The sequence below is a fragment of the Dendrobates tinctorius genome, unplaced genomic scaffold (genome assembly GCF_039654945.1).
Source record: "Dendrobates tinctorius isolate UK_male_01 unplaced genomic scaffold, ASM3965494v1 ptg000037l, whole genome shotgun sequence".
Lineage (NCBI taxonomy): Eukaryota > Metazoa > Chordata > Amphibia > Anura > Dendrobatidae > Dendrobates > Dendrobates tinctorius.
Window position 1 is genome coordinate 24,343,852 of NW_027361705.1, and position 21,641 is coordinate 24,365,492.

At 41.3% G+C, this 21,641-nt stretch overlaps 1 protein-coding gene across 4 annotated transcripts in view; it reads right to left on the minus strand.

Moving 5' to 3' along the window:
* Positions 1 to 21,641, minus strand: part of LOC141088064 (uncharacterized) — a 129,005-nt gene that overhangs the window by 83,629 nt on the left and 23,735 nt on the right. Inside the window, exons 1-2 of one of the 4 annotated variants that reach the window (XM_073573934.1) lie at positions 19,336 to 19,484; positions 4,575 to 4,907 (exon numbers count right to left, since the gene is read on the minus strand). The exons of 2 other annotated variants lie outside the window; for them this stretch is intronic. The gene's annotated coding sequence lies outside the window, so the exon portion shown is untranslated. Of the gene's footprint in view, positions 1 to 4,574; positions 5,642 to 19,335; positions 19,485 to 21,641 lie in introns of those variants that run through there. One more of the 4 variants, XM_073573937.1, reaches the window with a different exon arrangement.

Here is a 21,641-nt window from a genome sequence, read left to right on the forward strand (position 1 = left end):
TATATAGAAAATCCTTTGTATAAATATATAAATGTTTAATAATCCGATTTAAAAACATGATAAAAACAATTTTATCTAAAAAATAAAAACTTTATTAATTATAATAAAAATAGAAATGAAAAAGTGTGTTTAATCAATTAAAAAACGTCGTGGGAAATGGGACACAATATAAAAGAGGTGGTTTATAAAAATAGGGACAACCATAAAAATCAGATACACGTGAAAAAGGAGGAAAACCATGTCGGAGACCAGGTTGTTAAAAGCGGGAGGGAACGCTTGGGAAAAAAAAGAAACACATTTCTACAGACACAGGGTCAGTGGCGTGTAGGGGAGGGAACCGAATCTGAGAAGAAAAGACATCCAGATCGTTCAGAGAAGGATCGCATCCAGAGGGAGGAAAGAAAGAAGAGTGAAGAACGGAGGAGTCCCACAAATTGACAGCGTGAAATACAAAACCCTGGATATGGGAGACAAATAATTTGATGTAACAAAGAAATGATTTTTAACTAAGAATGCTGCACATAGCACAACATAGGGAGGTTAAGACAGATAACAAATGCAGGGGACAGTGACCAGAATTAACCATAAAGTCGCAATAATAAAAATGCATTATAAATAGAAGATAAATAAAAATCAACATTATTAAATAGGATATCAGTCCACAATAATTATTCCAACCGGAAGAAAAGATATTAATTTGACTTCACAGAAAAACCTCAGTAATTTCGCTAAGACCATTAGGTCTTAAGGTATTCAACCTGTAGATCCAAAAGATCTCCTTCCTATTTAATGACCCTATTCTATCAGTAATATTATCCGGAATATGTTCGATGGGGCTGATTTTCAAACTATTTGGATTTTTATTATGTTCAACCGCACAATGTCTAGAAAGACCATGCTTTAAAAAACCTTTTTTGATATTGTATCTGTGGGAATTAATTCTTAGATGTAGTGGCTGGACTGTCCTACCCACATATTGTTTCCCGCATTCACACTCAATCAGATAAATCACAAAGTCAGTGGTGCAGCAAAGAAAATCCTTAATAGGGAAAACTTCGTTAGTGCTGGTAGATTTAAAACTCTTATCTTTATGTGCAATACACGCACAGCATAGACAGTTTCTTTTACCGCATCTAAATGTCAGAGACACCGCACTACACTTGCTCATAGAGCCAGTGCGCGTGTCCTGAGTACAGAAGCAGTGCTAAACGAGGTACAGGAGGAATAAACAGACGGGAGGTCAGACAAAGCCAAAGGTCATACACAGGATCACAGTACAGTACCAGGGATGAGACAGAGCGGGTAATCAGGGCCAAGCAGAGATCAAAACCAAACAGACATAGGAGGTACCAGGCAGAATCCAAAGCGATATCCAGAGAACAGACCGAGTCATACACAGAGAATCAAGTAACCAGAACACAGCACAAACACACTCAGGGGTCACCACACAATGCCAAGGGCGAAAGTATAACTGACAGGGATGGGAGCGTCCTGAGGCTATAAGAAGCCTCCCCCAGAACCACGGAGAGGCCACAATCATAGCCCCAGGTGTGCAGGCAAGCCTGCATCGGGATCACAACCTTTAACCCCAGAAATGCCAGTCATCAGCACTGGTTCCAAACATTAACCCCACGTGTGCGAGTCAAACCCGCACTGAGATCATGACACTAAAAATACCCTTGAGTGGAGTCTTAAATGCAGATAAAAGCTCATTATCATTTTTTACATTTTTTAACCGGCTAGGAGCCACCACACTTTTAATGGTGGGAGCTCTTCTGAACGTCACACCCGGGATGCTTGGGAGGAATTTCTGCAATATTAGATCATTTAATAAAATATGCCAGTTGCTGCTCAAAATCTTCCTAATTTCTGTATGTTCAAAACAAAATTGCGTAATAAAATTAGTCATGAATTTATTCTTTTTAGGTTTAACCATTTTAGTGCCACTAATGAGACTATCCTGAGATAAATTAATGCAGTTATTGAAGGCATTCGTAAGCAAATTATCAGGGTATTTTTTATCGATAAACCTATTTCTTAATATTCCAGCTTGATCCACAAAAACCTTCATATCTGTACAATTCTTTCTTATTCTTCTATATTGGTTTCCGGGAATGTTCCTCAACCATTTCCCGAAATGACCACTACTAAAAGGAATATAGCTATTTGTGTCAACATTTTTAAAAAAGGTTTTTGTTAAAATTCTATTATTCTCAATATAAATAGTTAAATCTAAAAAATTAATATTTCCTTTATCAAAAATTGCTGAAAAGGTCAGACCCCAAATATTATTATTAATATCCCGAATAAAATCACCAATATTATTTCCGGAGTTGTCCCATATGAGGAACAAATCATCTATATATCTTTTGTAAAGAATGCAATTGCTGTACCATCTAGATTTAAAAATATAAAAATCTTCAAATACCCCCATAAAAATATTAGCATAGGTTGGTGCTACTTTTGAGCCCATCGCGGTCCCGAGTTGCTGCTGATATAAAGTCCCATTAAAAGTAAAATAATTATTATTCAGTATAAAATCCATGCCTTTTAATAAAAAGTTTTTTTGTCCTTTACTAAGTCTTTCATCTTTCAATAAAACCTTGTTGAAACAAGCCAAACCCAAATTATGCGGAATGTTTGAATATAAAGAGGATACATCCATGGTTACCAGTACATATTGTGATTTCCATTCAATTTGTTGTAAAAATTGAATTAATTGGGTGGAATCTTTAATGAAGCTTTTTAATAAAGGAACGTGAGAGACCATTATTCTATCGATGTAATGTGATAAATTACTGGTTAATGAATTGATACCAGAGATAATAGGTCTTCCTGGGGGATTGACAAGGCATTTATGGATTTTAGGCAAATGGTAAAAGAAAGGGGTCCTTGGATTCGTTATATGCAGGAACTTCAGTTCATTCTTATCAAATATATTGTTATTTTTGCCTTCCAGGATTAAATTGTCATAGGCTACTCTGGATCTGGTTAGAGTATCAAAAGGGACTTTGGTATAATATTTCTCATCTGATAATATACTAAGGGCTTCGTTACAGTAATCTTTTCTATTCTGGATAACTATCCCTCCCCCCTTGTCTGCTGACCGAATCACTATTTCAGTATTGGATTTAAGTGTTTTCAGAGCGATTTTTTCGTTTTTAGTTAGATTAAACTTATGACCACAGGGAACTTTAGTAGAAAAAATCTCTTTGAATTTCTTTTGTACAACATCGCTAAAAACCTTTAGATAGTGACCTCTATCTTCAACGGGATAGAATTTAGATTTAATTGGGACATTCAGATGAAAATCAGATTCACTACTCTTTTCACTATTATTTTGTGTATGGTCATTTGCACTATTACATGTAGTTTTATTCATCTCTTTTATTGCAAAGTGTCTTTGTAATGTGAGTTTCTAATAAACAACTGGAGATCTAAAAAAAATCAAAATTATTTGTTTTGTACGTGGGGCAAAAATTCAACCCTTTAGAGAGGACTTTAATTTCATCGGTAGTGAGAATGTAAGAAGATAAATTGAAAATATTACTACCCACAGTCAAAGATTTATTTCTATCCGTTATTTTACATTTATTTTCCCTATCTTTTTTTCGGCCCCCTCTGCATCCTCTGTACAACCTTTTCTTTTTCCAGTTCTTGGTGAAAAAAAGTTTTTTATCTGTGGATTTTTTATTGTTTGCGGTAAAAAAGGAACCGTAGCCGTGTTGTTCGTGTTAGAATTATCGATTAAAACCGTATTATCACTGAGTGTATTAGAAAAATTATTATCCTCAGGTACAGGGTTACCTTTGGAAATATTCAAATCAGTGTCCTCATATATAGAAAGGTCAAGTAGTGAATTAGGAATAGAATCAGGAAACTCAATAAGTGCAGGTGAAGAGAATTCCACAGGAGTGGGTGTAATAACTTTATCCTGATTAAGGATAGGATTAGCAGTGTCAATTAAATTTTTCTTAATGCCATTATCATTAAGGTGTTTCATTTGATTTTTAATACTTTCCAAATGTTTCATGGCTTCAATAAGCGGTGCAGTGGTTATAGTACTTTTTATTACAGGAGGTTTGGAGAAAATATTTTCCTTATTCCCCGTCAATGGACCTTTGAGAGAAAGGTCACCTAAAGGTACAGAGGATGGCCCCAGGGTGGTTCTGTCCTTCATTCTCTCTTGTTCCGTTTCATTAGTTATTTTATTCAAAACCTCAGTATTTGTAATATCAATATTATCTGTACTGAGTTTATTCTCAGCTGTTTTATTCTTTTTTCTATAGTCCTCTCTATCCCTCTGTAATTTTTTTGATTTTTTTAAAATGGTTTCGTGTTCCACTTGCATGACATGCGTTATGACATTAGAGTTAATTTTCTTATATTCTGGATATTTTTGAAAGGGGATAAGGTCTTTAGATAAATTCATAACTTTAAGGGCTGCCAGTTCAGCCAATTTGGACCTTTTCTTATATAATAACAGAATCATTTTATGCATACAATTATTAAGATTATTGTCCCAGTCTTGTGTAAAGTTCAGATCGTTCATAAAAGGTGAATCGAACACTAACCTCAGTCCACGAGGGCATATGTTCTCTTCTAGATAAATCGATAAAAAACGAGCATCCAAACTGTAATGGAGTTCCTCCTTAATAGCTTCTTTGAAGCTGTAGAAAATCTTCCGAAGTGTCTTTGTTTCATCCTCACTGAAGGGGTTAACAGTTTCCTCCTCACTGGTAGAAAAGCCGATGTTTCCAATTGTTTGTAGTATTAGCCTTTCTCTTGACGAGAGTCTATTCTGAAAATATTCCATCCTTAAACAGAGTAACGGACCCTCTGCTGCTCCAAACCAAAAGCACCAACAGTGTTTTCCAAGCACCGTCAGAGGTTTAGAATAGAGAAAACTGAAAGAAAAAGAGCGCAATAGGGTCTTACCCGAGAAATTAAGAATATAAAATAATTAGTTATACTCACCCTGTGCAGGAGAGTATCAGACATAAAGGAACAAGGTCAGCTTGCTGCACATCCAAATGACCGCGCTGTGGTCATAAATCATCAGATTCAAAGAAGGAATTTTTATGGATTAAGCGTGCGCTGCCAGACCATCACTCCTCACAAGTTGTATGCTTTATACATTTAATTCCCAACGCGTTTCAAAGTTAAAAACTTCTTCCTCAGGGGATGACAGGTATAGACATCACCGGTTTTATATATACACAGTTCAAAAATTGGCGCCAAAGGTCACATGTTGCAAGGGAGGCAAGAGTCAAAGTTCATCAGCATAGCGATGTTAAAATTGATTAAAAACTTATTATTTCCAGCGAAATTAATACTTTTCATAAATTTCCAGGTAATTAAAGAAAGAAAAAGGAAAAGAAAAAGAAAAAGAAAAAAAGGGGGAGAACTCGGACAGAACCAGAGAAAGGAGCAGTGGCCAGTACCCAGACCACCACTCTGAATGAGCAGATTAGATATCACAAAGAAAAATAGGGGAAGAAAAAAGTAGGAAAAGAAGAAGAGAAAAGAAAAAAAGAAAAAGAGAAAGAGAGAAAAAGAAAAAAAGAAAAAAGGAAGAAATAAGAAAAAAGAATGTATGAGAAGGAGAGTGTATATATAGAAAATCCTTTGTATAAATATATAAATGTTTAATAATCCGATTTAAAAACCTGATAAAAACAATTTTATCTAAAAAATAAAAACTTTATTAATTATAATAAAAATAGAAATGAAAAAGTGTGTTTATTCAATTAAAAAACGTCGTGGGAAATGGGACACAATATAAAAGAGGTGGTTTATAAAAATAGGGACAACCATAAAAATCAGATACACGTGAAAAAGGAGGAAAACCATGTCGGAGACCAGGTTGTTAAAAGCGGGATGGAACGCTTGGGAAAAAAAAGAAATACATTTCTACAGACACAGGGTCAGTGGCGTGTAGGGGAGGGAACCGAATCTGAGAAGAAAAGACATCCAGATCGTTCAGAGAAGAAGGATCGCAAAATTGCGTAATAAAATTAGTCATGAATTTATTCTTTTTAGGTTTAACCATTTTAGTGCCACTAATGAGACTATCCTGAGATAAATTAATGCAGTTACATCAATTTATTTGTCTCCCATATCCAGGGTTTTGTATTTCGCGCTGTCAATTTGTGGGACTCCTCCGCTCTTCACTCTTCTTTCTTTCCTCCCTCTGGATGCGATCCTTCTTCTCTGAACGATCTGGATGTCTTTTCTTCTCAGATTCGGTTCCCTCCCCTACACGCTACTGACCCTGTGTCTGTAGAAATGTATTTCTTTTTTTTTCCCCAAGCGTTCCCTCCCGCTTTTAACAACCTGGTCTCCGACATGGTTTTCGTCCTTTTTCACGTGTATCTGATTTTTATGGTTGTCCCTATTTTTATAAACCACCTCTTTTATATTGTGTCCCATTTCCCACAACGTTTTTTAATTGATTAAACACACTTTTTCATTTCTATTTTTATTATAATTAATAAAGTTTTTATTTTTTAGATAAAATTGTTTTTATCAGGTTTATAAATCGGATTATTAAACATTTATATATTTATACAAAGGATTTTCTATATATACACTCTCCTTCTCATACATTCTTTTTTCTTATTTCTTCTTCCTTTTTTCTTTTTCTCTCTTTCTCTTTTTCTTTTCTTCTCTTCTTCTTTTCCTCCTTTTTTCTTCCCCTATTTTTCTTTGTGATATCTAATCTGCTCATTCAGAGTGGTGGTCTGGGTACTGGCCACTGCTCTTTTCCGACTCCTTTCTCTGGTTCTGTCCGAGTTCTCCCCCTTTTTTTCTTTTTTCTTTTTCTTCCTTTTTCTTTCTTTAATTACCTGGAAATTTATGAAAAGTATTAATTTCGCTGGAAATAATACGTTTTTAATCAATTTTAACATCGCTATGCTGATGAACTTTGACTCTTGCCTCCCTTGCAACATGTGACCTTTGGCGCCAATTTTTGAACTGTGTATATATAAAACCGGTGATGTCTATGTCGGAAAACCAGGGGAAGAGTCTTGAGGAGATCATTTGCATATTCCCAGTGCCTTCTGGGATAAGTGAAGAGTCTCCGCGAGCTCAACGATCACTGGGTTTTGGCCGTTGCAGCTGAAAAGAGGAAATCGGAAAACCAGGGGAAGAGTCTTGAGGAGATCATTTGCATATTCCCAGTGCCTTCTGGGATAAGTGAAGAGTCTCCGCGAGCTCAACGATCACTGGGTTTTGGCCGTTGCAGCTGAAAAGAGGAAATCGGAAAACCAGGGGAAGAGTCTTGAGGAGATCATTTGCATATTCCCAGTGCCTTCCGGGATAAGTGAAGAGTCTCCGCGAGCTCAACGATCACTGGGTTTTGGCCGTTGCAGCTGAAAAGAGGAAATCGGAAAACCAGGGGAAGAGTCTTGAGGAGATCATTTGCATATTCCCAGTGCCTTCCGGGATAAGTGAAGAGTCTCCGCGAGCTCAACGATCACTGGGTTTTGGCCGTTGCAGCTGAAAAGAGGAAATCGGAAAACCAGGGGAAGAGTCTTGAGGAGATCATTTGCATATTCCCAGTGCCTTCCGGGATAAGTGAAGAGTCTCCGCGAGCTCAACGATCACTGGGTTTTGGCCGTTGCAGCTGAAAAGAGGAAATCGGAAAACCAGGGGAAGAGTCTTGAGGAGATCATTTGCATATTCCCAGTGCCTTCCGGGATAAGTGAAGAGTCTCCGCGAGCTCAACGATCACTGGGTTTTGGCCGTTGCAGCTGAAAAGAGGAAATCGGAAAACCAGGGGAAGAGTCTTGAGGAGATCATTTGCATATTCCCAGTGCCTTCCGGGATAAGTGAAGAGTCTCCGCGAGCTCAACGATCACTGGGTTTTGGCCGTTGCAGCTGAAAAGAGGAAATCGGAAAACCAGGGGAAGAGTCTTGAGGAGATCATTTGCATATTCCCAGTGCCTTCCGGGATAAGTGAAGAGTCTCCGCGAGCTCAACGATCACTGGGTTTTGGCCGTTGCAGCTGAAAAGAGGAAATCGGAAAACCAGGGGAAGAGTCTTGAGGAGATCATTTGCATATTCCCAGTGCCTTCCGGGATAAGTGAAGAGTCTCCGCGAGCTCAACGATCACTGGGTTTTGGCCGTTGCAGCTGAAAAGAGGAAATCGGAAAACCAGGGGAAGAGTCTTGAGGAGATCATTTGCATATTCCCAGTGCCTTCCGGGATAAGTGAAGAGTCTCCGCGAGCTCAACGATCACTGGGTTTTGGCCGTTGCAGCTGAAAAGAGGAAATCGGAAAACCAGGGGAAGAGTCTTGAGGAGATCATTTGCATATTCCCAGTGCCTTCCGGGATAAGTGAAGAGTCTCCGCGAGCTCAACGATCACTGGGTTTTGGCCGTTGCAGCTGAAAAGAGGAAATCGGAAAACCAGGGGAAGAGTCTTGAGGAGATCATTTGCATATTCCCAGTGCCTTCCGGGATAAGTGAAGAGTCTCCGCGAGCTCAACGATCACTGGGTTTTGGCCGTTGCAGCTGAAAAGAGGAAATCGGAAAACCAGGGGAAGAGTCTTGAGGAGATCATTTGCATATTCCCAGTGCCTTCCGGGATAAGTGAAGAGTCTCCGCGAGCTCAACGATCACTGGGTTTTGGCCGTTGCAGCTGAAAAGAGGAAATCGGAAAACCAGGGGAAGAGTCTTGAGGAGATCATTTGCATATTCCCAGTGCCTTCCGGGATAAGTGAAGAGTCTCCGCGAGCTCAACGATCACTGGGTTTTGGCCGTTGCAGCTGAAAAGAGGAAATCGGAAAACCAGGGGAAGAGTCTTGAGGAGATCATTTGCATATTCCCAGTGCCTTCCGGGATAAGTGAAGAGTCTCCGCGAGCTCAACGATCACTGGGTTTTGGCCGTTGCAGCTGAAAAGAGGAAATCGGAAAACCAGGGGAAGAGTCTTGAGGAGATCATTTGCATATTCCCAGTGCCTTCCGGGATAAGTGAAGAGTCTCCGCGAGCTCAACGATCACTGGGTTTTGGCCGTTGCAGCTGAAAAGAGGAAATCGGAAAACCAGGGGAAGAGTCTTGAGGAGATCATTTGCATATTCCCAGTGCCTTCCGGGATAAGTGAAGAGTCTCCGCGAGCTCAACGATCACTGGGTTTTGGCCGTTGCAGCTGAAAAGAGGAAATCGGAAAACCAGGGGAAGAGTCTTGAGGAGATCATTTGCATATTCCCAGTGCCTTCCGGGATAAGTGAAGAGTCTCCGCGAGCTCAACGATCACTGGGTTTTGGCCGTTGCAGCTGAAAAGAGGAAATCGGAAAACCAGGGGAAGAGTCTTGAGGAGATCATTTGCATATTCCCAGTGCCTTCCGGGATAAGTGAAGAGTCTCCGCGAGCTCAACGATCACTGGGTTTTGGCCGTTGCAGCTGAAAAGAGGAAATCGGAAAACCAGGGGAAGAGTCTTGAGGAGATCATTTGCATATTCCCAGTGCCTTCCGGGATAAGTGAAGAGTCTCCGCGAGCTCAACGATCACTGGGTTTTGGCCGTTGCAGCTGAAAAGAGGAAATCGGAAAGCCAGGGGAAGAGTCTTGAGGAGATCATTTGCATATTCCCAGTGCCTTCCGGGATAAGTGAAGAGTCTCCGCGAGCTCAACGATCACTGGGTTTTGGCCGTTGCAGCTGAAAAGAGGAAATCGGAAAGCCAGGGGAAGAGTCTTGAGGAGATCATTTGCATATTCCCAGTGCCTTCCGGGATAAGTGAAGAGTCTCCGCGAGCTCAACGATCACTGGGTTTTGGCCGTTGCAGCTGAAAAGAGGAAATCGGAAAACCAGGGGAAGAGTCTTGAGGAGATCATTTGCATATTCCCAGTGCCTTCTGGGATAAGTGAAGAGTCTCCGCGAGCTCAACGATCACTGGGTTTTGGCCGTTGCAGCTGAAAAGAGGAAATCGGAAAACCAGGGGAAGAGTCTTGAGGAGATCATTTGCATATTCCCAGTGCCTTCCGGGATAAGTGAAGAGTCTCCGCGAGCTCAACGATCACTGGGTTTTGGCCGTTGCAGCTGAAAAGAGGAAATCGGAAAACCAGGGGAAGAGTCTTGAGGAGATCATTTGCATATTCCCAGTGCCTTCCGGGATAAGTGAAGAGTCTCCGCGAGCTCAACGATCACTGGGTTTTGGCCGTTGCAGCTGAAAAGAGGAAATCGGAAAACCAGGGGAAGAGTCTTGAGGAGATCATTTGCATATTCCCAGTGCCTTCCGGGATAAGTGAAGAGTCTCCGCGAGCTCAACGATCACTGGGTTTTGGCCGTTGCAGCTGAAAAGAGGAAATCGGAAAACCAGGGGAAGAGTCTTGAGGAGATCATTTGCATATTCCCAGTGCCTTCCGGGATAAGTGAAGAGTCTCCGCGAGCTCAACGATCACTGGGTTTTGGCCGTTGCAGCTGAAAAGAGGAAATCGGAAAACCAGGGGAAGAGTCTTGAGGAGATCATTTGCATATTCCCAGTGCCTTCCGGGATAAGTGAAGAGTCTCCGCGAGCTCAACGATCACTGGGTTTTGGCCGTTGCAGCTGAAAAGAGGAAATCGGAAAACCAGGGGAAGAGTCTTGAGGAGATCATTTGCATATTCCCAGTGCCTTCCGGGATAAGTGAAGAGTCTCCGCGAGCTCAACGATCACTGGGTTTTGGCCGTTGCAGCTGAAAAGAGGAAATCGGAAAACCAGGGGAAGAGTCTTGAGGAGATCATTTGCATATTCCCAGTGCCTTCCGGGATAAGTGAAGAGTCTCCGCGAGCTCAACGATCACTGGGTTTTGGCCGTTGCAGCTGAAAAGAGGAAATCGGAAAACCAGGGGAAGAGTCTTGAGGAGATCATTTGCATATTCCCAGTGCCTTCCGGGATAAGTGAAGAGTCTCCGCGAGCTCAACGATCACTGGGTTTTGGCCGTTGCAGCTGAAAAGAGGAAATCGGAAAACCAGGGGAAGAGTCTTGAGGAGATCATTTGCATATTCCCAGTGCCTTCTGGGATAAGTGAAGAGTCTCCGCGAGCTCAACGATCACTGGGTTTTGGCCGTTGCAGCTGAAAAGAGGAAATCGGAAAACCAGGGGAAGAGTCTTGAGGAGATCATTTGCATATTCCCAGTGCCTTCTGGGATAAGTGAAGAGTCTCCGCGAGCTCAACGATCACTGGGTTTTGGCCGTTGCAGCTGAAAAGAGGAAATCGGAAAACCAGGGGAAGAGTCTTGAGGAGATCATTTGCATATTCCCAGTGCCTTCTGGGATAAGTGAAGAGTCTCCGCGAGCTCAACGATCACTGGGTTTTGGCCGTTGCAGCTGAAAAGAGGAAATCGGAAAACCAGGGGAAGAGTCTTGAGGAGATCATTTGCATATTCCCAGTGCCTTCTGGGATAAGTGAAGAGTCTCCGCGAGCTCAACGATCACTGGGTTTTGGCCGTTGCAGCTGAAAAGAGGAAATCGGAAAACCAGGGGAAGAGTCTTGAGGAGATCATTTGCATATTCCCAGTGCCTTCTGGGATAAGTGAAGAGTCTCCGCGAGCTCAACGATCACTGGGTTTTGGCCGTTGCAGCTGAAAAGAGGAAATCGGAAAACCAGGGGAAGAGTCTTGAGGAGATCATTTGCATATTCCCAGTGCCTTCTGGGATAAGTGAAGAGTCTCCGCGAGCTCAACGATCACTGGGTTTTGGCCGTTGCAGCTGAAAAGAGGAAATCGGAAAAACCGCGCGCCTATCGGCGCGCGAATTTGGGCTCGTCTTTCATCGTTTTTAAGAAATCTCAAGATGGAAGAGGCCAGGAGCCATTTGGTGAGCTGCATTTCTTGCTACATGTTCACAGACTTACCAGTGGAAAAGCCAAACTTCACATGCCACAAATGCAAGCTTGTGTCCCTGTTGGAGGAAAAGTTGCAAAATCTCGAAGAGAGGTTAGCTACGTTGAAGATCATTAAGGAAGGTGAAGAGTTCTTGGACAGAGCAGAATTATCTCTTCATGTTACAGAAAGAGAAGAAATTCGAAGTGCACCTGAAGAAACAGAGGATTGGAGACATGTGACCCAGAGAAGCAGGAGGATCAGGAGGCAGTCAGCACCCATACTGCTCAGAAACCAGTACCAGGCTCTCACGCAGGAAAACGATGAAGAAATACATCAGGGTAAGACTTTGCCAACAAGCAGCAACCTTGTACGCCTTCAGAGTCCTCCTGGATGGAGAAAGAAAAATGTTGTGAAGAAGAAACGGAGAGTGGTGGTCATGGGGGATTCCCTGTTGAGAGGAACAGAGGCCGCTATCTGCAGACCAGATATCACTTCAAGAGAAATGTGTTGTCTTCCAGGTGCAAAAATTAAAGATGTGTCTGACAGGATATCAGGACTCTTCAGACCTACAGATGACTACCCATTCCTGCTACTACATGTGGGGACAAATGACACTGCAAGAAACGACCTGGAAACCATCTGCAGAGACTTTGAAGACTTAGGCAAGAAAGTGAAAGAACTGGGAGCGCAGGTGGTCTTCTCTTCCATCCTCCCAGTGGATGGCCATGGAACAAGGAGGTGGAATAAGATTCTGCAGGTGAACAACTGGCTACGTCGATGGTGCCGTCAGCAACGATTTGGATTTCTGGATCACGGAGTGAACTACTTATACGATGGACTACTTGCTAGAGATGGGGTGCACCTTACGAAGACTGGAAAGCAGGTATTTGGAAGTCGCCTTGCTACACTTGTAAGGAGAGCTTTAAACTAGAACAACATGGGAAGGGAAGCAAAAGACCAGAAAAAGCCATACACCTGACAAATGCTATTGAGAACTCTGCTATTAGAAGTGGAAAGGAAGAACAAAGACGAAAGAATCTAATTAATAAAAATATTGGAGAAAGAGAAACCAATCACAAACTAAAATGTTTCTATACTAATGCACAAAGCATGGGCAACAAACAAGGAGAATTGGAACTACTAACACAGGAAAAGAAATATGATGTCATTGGAATCACTGAAACTTGGTGGGACAATACACATGATTGGAATACAAGACTAGAAGGATACAACTTATTTGCAAGAAACAGACTTGATAAACGAGGAGGGGGTGTCGCATTGTATGTTAGAAATGCGTATATCTGCACAGAGATTGAAGCTTCAGAGACTGGGAGTTCTGTGGAAACTGTTTGGGTAAGAATACAAGGACAGAACAATGGAAAGGACACCATTGTAGGCATTTACTACAGGCCGCCTGTGCAAGCTGAAGCTATGGATGGACTCTTTATGCATCAAATGGCCAAGTTCTCCAAAAAATATGACATAGTTGTCATGGGAGATTTCAACTATCCAGACATTTGTTGGGAATCTCTCTCAGGCAAAACTAACAGGTCAAGGAAATTCTTATCCTCTCTTGCTGACAACTTTATCTTCCAAAAGGTAAGGGAGAAAACAAGGGGAACTGCTACCTTGGATCTAATCCTTATAAACAGGGAGGAAATGGTTGAGGAGGTAAAAGTGGCTGGGACCCTAGGAGGTAGCGACCATGCTATTTTAGAATTTTGGATAACTAGAGGCGGAAGACCTGTGAAGACTCAGACGTCAAGGTTAGATTTCAGAAAGGCAGATTTTAAGGGATTCAGAAAGAGAATTGGAGGGATCCAATGGCTGGATATCCTTAAAGACAAAAATGTCCAGGAAGGATGGGAAATCTTGAAAAATGAAATTCTCAAAGCACAGTTGTTAACAATTCCGAAAAGAGGGAAGAATAGGAAGCAGTTAAGGAAACCAGGATGGATGAACACAGAACTTAAGCACATGCTAAAAAGGAAGAAAAAAATGTTTATAAAATGGAAAGAGGGAGGCATATCTAAAGAAGAATATAATGCTGTCTGCAGAACCTGCAGGGCACAAATCAGATTAGCTAAAGCTGAAAATGAATTGAGGCTTGCAAGAGATGTCAAAAGCAATAATAAAGGATTTTGGGGATATGTCAAAAGTAAAAGAAAAGTCAAAGATGCTATAGGATTTTTACAGGATGAAAATGATGAAATGGTAAGACAGGATGTTGAGAAGGCTGAACTTTTAAATTCCTATTTTGCATCTGTTTTCTCTCAGAAAGGAAATGTAACATCAACTGTTATTCACTGTCCTATTAAGGGAATAGAAGAATCCAGGATATCTATAAACAGAAAGATAGTGAGGAAACACTTAGCTAGCCTAAATGAATTCAAGTCTCCAGGTCCAGATGAATTACACCCCAGAGTACTGAAGGAGATAGCAGAAGAAATTTTTGAACCCCTCTCTATAATCTTTGAAAATTCTTGGAGAACAGGAGAAGTGCCAGAAGACTGGAGAAGAGCAAATGTTGTTCCTATCTTCAAAAAGGGGAAGAAGGTGGACCCAGGCAACTATAGGCCGGTGAGTCTGACTTCTATACCAGGAAAGATCTTTGAACAAATTATTAAACAACATGTATGTCAATACCTGGATAAGAATGAAGTGATTAAACAGAGTCAGCATGGGTTTGTAACTAATAAGTCATGTCAGACTAACTTAATTTCCTTCTATGACGGTATCACTGATTGGGTGGATCAAGGAAATGCTGTAGATATAGTATATCTTGACTTCAGCAAAGCATTTGACAAAGTCTCTCATACAATCCTTATTGAAAAAATGATTAAGTATGGAATGGACAAGGCAACTGTTAGGTGGATTCATAACTGGCTTAGTGATCGGACCCAAAGAGTGGTCGTAAATGGCTGCACATCCAGTTGGAAGAATGTCTCAAGTGGGGTACCACAGGGCTCTGTCCTGGGCCCTGTATTGTTCAACATCTTTATCAACGATTTAGATGAAGGAATTGAGGGTAAACTGATTAAATTTGCTGATGACACAAAGCTAGGAGGGATAGCTAATACTAGAGAAGAGAGAGAGAGGATTCAAAAAGATTTAAATAAACTGGAGAAGTGGGCAGCAACTAACAGAATGGTTTTTAACAGGGAGAAATGCAAAGTACTACATCTGGGCAATAAAAATGGAAAAAGCATATATAGAATGGGAGGAATAGGGCTAAGTGACAGCACATGTGAAAAAGACTTGGGTATACTAATAGATCACAGACTGAATATGAGTCAACAGTGTGATGCAGCAGCAAAAAAGGCAAATGCAATTCTAGGATGTATTAACAGAAGCATACAGTCTAGATCACGTGAAGTCATTATTTCCCTCTACTCCTCTTTGGTCAGACCTCATCTGGAATATTGTGTCCAGTTTTGGGCACCACATTTTAAAAAAGACATCAACAAACTGGAGCAAGTTCAGAAAAGAGCGACCAGAATGGTGACCGGTCTGCAAACCCTGTCTTATGAGGAAAGGTTGCAGGATTTGGGAATGTTTAGTTTGCAAAAGAGAAGACTGAGAGGAGACTTAATAGCTGTCTACAAATATCTAAAGGGCTGTCACATTGTAGAAGGATCAACTTTATTCTCATTTGCACAAGGAAAGACTAGAAGCAATGGGATGAAACTGAATGGGAAGAGACACAGATTAGATATTAGAAAAAACTTTTTGACAGTTAGAGTGATCAATGAGTGGAACAGGCTGCCACGAGAAGTGGTGAGTTCTCCTTCAATGGAAGTCTTCAAACAGAGGCTGGACAGACATCTGACTGGGATGATTTAGCGAATCCTGCTTTGAGCAGGGGGTTGGACCAGATGGCCCAGGAGGTCCCTTCCAACTCTACGATTCTATGATTCTATGATTCTATACCTGTCATCCCCTGAGGAAGAAGTTTTTAACTTTGAAACGCGTTGGGAATTAAATGTATAAAGCATACAATTTGTGAGTGATGGTCTGGCAGCGCACGTTTAATCCATAAAAATTCCTTCTTTGAATCTGATGATTTATGACCACAGCGCGGTCATTTGGATGTGCAGCAAGCTGACCTTGTTCCTTTATGTCTGATACTCTCCTGCACAGGGTGAGTATAACTAATTATTTTATATTCTTAATTTCTCGGGTAAGACCCTATTGCGCTCTTTTTCTTTCAGTTTTCTCCTTTCAAGCTTTACACATGCCTCAGTCACACCTATCCTCAAAAAGCCCTCTCTTGACCCATCCTCTGTATCTAGCTATCGCCCTATACCACTTCTCCCCTATGCCTCAAAACTACTGCAACAACACGTCCATCTTGACTGTCCTCCCACCGCTCTTCCTGCTTCCTTTTTGACAGCTTACAATCTGGCTTCCAGCCACAACACTCCACTGAAACTGCCCTGAGGTCACCAATGACTTATTAACCGCCAAGGCCAAGCGACACTACTCTGTCCTCCTCCTCCTCCTGGACCTGTCCTCTGCCTTTGACACAGTGGACCATTCCCTATCACTACAGACCCTCTCATCTCTTGGTTTCACAGACTTTGCCCTATCTTAAATCACATCATAACTAACCAACCGGACATTCAGCGTCTCCCACTCGTACACCACCTCCTCACCTCGCCCCCTATCTGTCAGAGTCCAGCAAGGTTCAGTCCTAGGGCCCCTGCTCTTCTCCACCTTCGGTCTCGGACAGCTCATAGAATTTCACGGCTTTCAGTATCACCTCTATGCTGGTGACACACAGATCTACATCTCTGGACCAGATATCACCTCCCTACTAACCAGAATCCCTCAGTGTCTGTCCGCTATTTCATCCTCCTTCTCCACTAGATTTCTAAAACTTAATACGGACAAAAGAGAATTCATCATCTTTCCCCGATCTCATGCGACCTCCCCCCACGGACCTATCCATTAAACAGCCGCCCACTCTCCCCAGTCCCACAAGCTCGCTGCCTTGGGGTTATCCTCGACACTAATCACTCTTTCAAGCCACATATCCAAGCCCTTTCCACTTCCTCCTGACTTCAACTCATAAATATTTCACGGATCCGTACATTCCTCAACCAAGAATCTGCAAAAACCCTAGTGCATGCCCTCATCATCTCCCGCCTTGACTACTGCAACCTCCTGCTCTGTGACCTCCCCTCTAACACTCTCACACCCCTCCAATCTATTCTAAACTCTGCTGCCCAACTAATCCACCTGTCCCCCCGCTATTCCCTGGTCCTCTCTCCCCCTGTACTAGTCGTGACTTGTATTGTTTAAGATTACTGTATTTGTATTTATTATGTATACCCCTCCTCACATGTAAAGCGCCATGGAATAAATGGCGATTTAATAATAAATAATAATTATTATATTATAATAATCAATCCGGAAGTTTGGACTGCCATCTAGTGGTGGTAAAGCTTACCTGCACATAGGAAAGGAACTTTTTTTTTTCTTTTACAAATTTTATAATAAAAAAGAGACATGTAACAATACATACGTCTGTATTGCATGTTTGACCATCACTCTGGAGAGTGTATGGATCAATATAGTCATTTTTTTATGTAAACCAATAGTAAAGAATGTTAATAATTAATCATGTCGGTTTTCAAATCGATCAGCTGCAATCAGGTTTGGCAGGATATAAACTTTGAACAGAGCTGGAAATCACAGCTCTGCTTAATGTGTAATGGCCGATGCCACGTACTGCACATCAGATTTATGACAATAAGGATAGGTCATTGATATTATATGCCTGGACAGCCCCTCTGCATTGGATCTATCACTGCTACCTTCTTGGATAGTTAGCTGTATAGCCTAACTACTGCAACTGTAAAGAAGCCTTTCCTTTACTGATGTCTGAATTATTTTCCTCCACTTATAATGAATGTCCCCTGTTCCATTGTTTTAAATACATCTGTATAGACGTGTGTACTATCAAGAAAGACCACCTAGGAAAGGGATCACCCCTCTAAGGGTTAGTTCACACTAGGCATTTTTGCAGCTTTTTTAATGCAAATTTTCAGTTCCGTTTTACACTACCAGAAAAGTCTATGAGATTTCAGAAATCTCATGCACACACAGTTTTTTTTTTGTCATCAGGATTTTGTGTGTTGTATGGTTTTTTGCACAATGGAGCAAGTCACTTTCAGCGTTTTTCACCCATTGAAATGAATCATAGAATCGTAGAGTTGGAAGGGACCTCCTGGGCCATCTGGTCCAACCCCCTGCTCAAAGCAGGATTCGCTAAATCATCCCAGACAGATGTCTGTCCAGCCTCTGTTTGAAGACTTCCACTGAAGGAGAACTCACCTCTTCTCGTGGCAGCCTGTTCCACTCGTTGATCACTCTAAGTGTCAAAAAGTTTTTTCTAATATCTAATCTGTGTCTCCTCCCATTCAGTTTCATCCCATTGCTTCTAGTCTTTCCTTGTGCAAATGAGAATAAAGATGATCCTTCTAGAATGTGACAGCCCTTGAGATATTTGTAAACAGCTATTAAGTCTGCTCTCAGTCTTCTCTTTTGCAAACTAAACATTCCCAAATCCTGCAACCTTTCCTCATAAGACAGGGTTTGCAGACCGGTCACCATTCTGGTCGCTCTTTCCTGAACTTGCTCCAGTTTGTTGATGTCTTTTTTAAAATGTGGTGCCCAAAACTGGACACAATATTCCAGATGAGGTCTGACCAAAGAGGAGTAGAGGGAAATAATGACTTCACGTGATCTAGACTGTTTGCTTCTGTTAATACATCCTAGAATTGCATTTGCCTTATTTGCTGCTGCATCACACTGTTGACTCATATTCAGTCTGTGATCTATTAGTATACCCAAGTCTTTTTCACATGTGCTGTTGCTTGGCCCTATTCCTCCCATTCTGTATATGCTTTTTTCATTTTTATTGCCCAGATGTAGTACTTTGCATTTTTCCCTGTTAAAAATCATTGTTAGTTGCTGCCTACTGCTCCGGTTTATTTATATCTTTTTGAATCCTCTCTCTCTCTTCTCTAGTATTAGCTATCCCTCCTAGCTTTGTGTCATCAGCAAATTTAATCAGTTTACCCTCAATTCCTTCATCTAAATCGTTGATAAAGATGTGGAACAATACAGGGCCCAGGACAGAGCCCTGTGGTACCCCACTTGAGACATTCTTCCAACTGGATGTGCAGCCATTTACGACCACTCTTTGGGTCCGATCACTAAGTCAGTTATGAATCCACCTAACAGTTGCCTTGTCTATTTCATACTTAGTCATTTTTTCCATAAGGATTGTATGAGAGACTTTGTCAAATGCTTTGCTGAAGTCAAGATATACTATATCTACAGCATTTCCTTGATCAGTGATTCCGTCATAGAAGGAAATTAAGTTAGTCTGACATGACTTATTAGTTACAAACTCATGCTGGCTCTGTTTAATCACTACATTCTTATCCAGGTACTGACATACATGTTGTTTAATAATTTGTTCAAAGATCTTTCCTGGTATAGAAGTCAGACTCACCGTCCTATAGTTGCCTGGGTCCACCTTCTTCCCCTTTTTGAAGATAGGAACAACATTTGCTCTTCTTCAGTCTTCTGGGACTTCTCCTGTTCTCCAAGAATTTTCAAAGATTATGGAGAGGGGTTCAAAAATTTCTTCTGCTATCTCCTACAGCACTCTGGGGTGTAATTCATCTGGACCTGGAGACTTGAATTCATTTAGGTTAGCTAAGTGTTTCCTCACTATCTTTCTGTTTATAGATATTTTGGATTCTTCTATTCTGTTAATAGGACAGTGAAGAACAGTTGATGTTACATTTCCTTTCTGAGAGAAAACAGATGCAAAATAGGAATTTAAAAGTTCGGCTTTCTCAAGATCCTGTCTTACCATTTCATTATTTTCATCCTGTAAAAATCCTATAGCATCTTTGACTTTTCTTTTACTTTGGACATATCCTCAAAATCTTTTATTATTGCTTTTGATATCTCTTGCAAGCCTCAATTCATTGTCAGCTTTAGTAATCTGATTTGTGCCCTGCAGGTTCTGCAGACAGCATTATATTCTTCTTTAGATATGCCTCCCTCTTTCCATTTCATAAACATTTCTTTCTTCCTTTTTAGCATGTGCTTAAATTCTGTGTTCATCCATCCTGGTTTCCTTAAATGCTTCCTATTCTTCCCTCTTTTCGGAATTGTTAACAACTGTGCTTTGAGAATTTCATTTTTCAAGATTTCCCATCCTTCCTGGACATTTTTGTCTTTAACCCCTTCCTGACATCCGATGTACTATCCCGTCCATGGGACCCGGGCCCCTATGCCCATGGACGGGATAGGACGTCTACCGCGATCAGCGGCGCCCACGTGGTGAGCGCAGCTGATCGCGGCCGGGTGTCAGCTGATTGTGCTGGGTGTCAGCTGTGATAATGTGTCAGGGGCGGTCACGGCCCGCCCCCGACATGTTAACCCCTTGCACACCACGATCAAACATGATCGCGGTGTACCGGGGGTTAAAGGGAAGCATCGGCAGGGAGGGGGCTCCCTCCGTGCTTCCCTGAGCCCCCCACGGCAGCGCAATGTGCAGCGCTGCTGCGGGGGGCTCCTTTCCTGCAGGCCCCCGAATCCAAGGTGGCGACGGGGGCCTTCGGGGGCCTGCAGGAAGCTGGCTTCCTCAGTGCCTGCAAAGCGCAGACATGAGGAAGCCTTCTTCACTACCTGTGACAGATCGCTGATCTGTCACAGTGATCTGTGATGTGACAGATCAGCGATCTGTCACAGGACAGTGATGGCCCACATGGGACTATTTAATAAAGTTAAAAAAAAATTCAAAAAAAGTGTTAAAACGATTTAAAAAAAAAATCGCCAAATAAATTAGAAAAAAAAAAAAATATTCCCCCAAATAAATCCATTTTTTGGAAATAAAAAAACAAAAAAACAATAAAAGTACACATATTAGGTATCGCCGCATCCGTAACGACCCACCCTATAAAACTGTCCCATTAGTTAACCCTTTTAGCGAACCCCTTAAAAAATAAAAATAAAAAACCAAGCAAAAAATAATGATTTAGTATCATACCTCCAAACATAAAGTGTAATAAAAAGCGATCAAAAAGACGCATATAAATATCCATGGTACCGCTGAAAACGTCATCTTGTCCCGCAAAAAACGAGCTGCCACACAGCATCATCAGCGAAAAAATAAAAAAGTTATAGCTCGCAGAATAAAGCGATGCAAAAATAATTATTTTTTATATAAAATAGTTTTCATTGCATAAAACCGACAAAACATAAAAAAACTACCTAATTGAGGTATCACTGTAACTGTACTGACCCGAAGAATAAAACCGCTTTATCAATTTTACCGCACACGGAACGGTGTAAACGCACCCCCCCAAAAGAAATTCATGAAACGCTGGTTTTTGTTCATTCTGCGTCACAAAAATCGGAATAAAAAGCGATCAAAAAATGTCACGTGCCCGAAAATGGCACCAATAAAAACGTCAACTCGTCCCGCAAAAAAATAAGACCTCACATGACTCGGTGGGTCAAAATACGGAAAAATTATAGCTCTCAATATGTGGTGATGCAAAAACTATTTTTACAATAAAAAGCGTCTTTTAGCGTGCGACAGCGGCCAAACATAAAAACCGCCATAAATAGTAAATCAAACCCCCCGTTATCACCCCCTTAGTTAGGGAAAAATGATAAAATAAAAAAAAAGTATTTATTTCCATTTTTCCATTAGGGTTAGGGCTAGGGTTAGGGCTGAGATTAGGGTTAGGGGTGTGTTGGGGTTCGGGTTGGAGTTAGAATTGGGGGTTTCCACTGTTT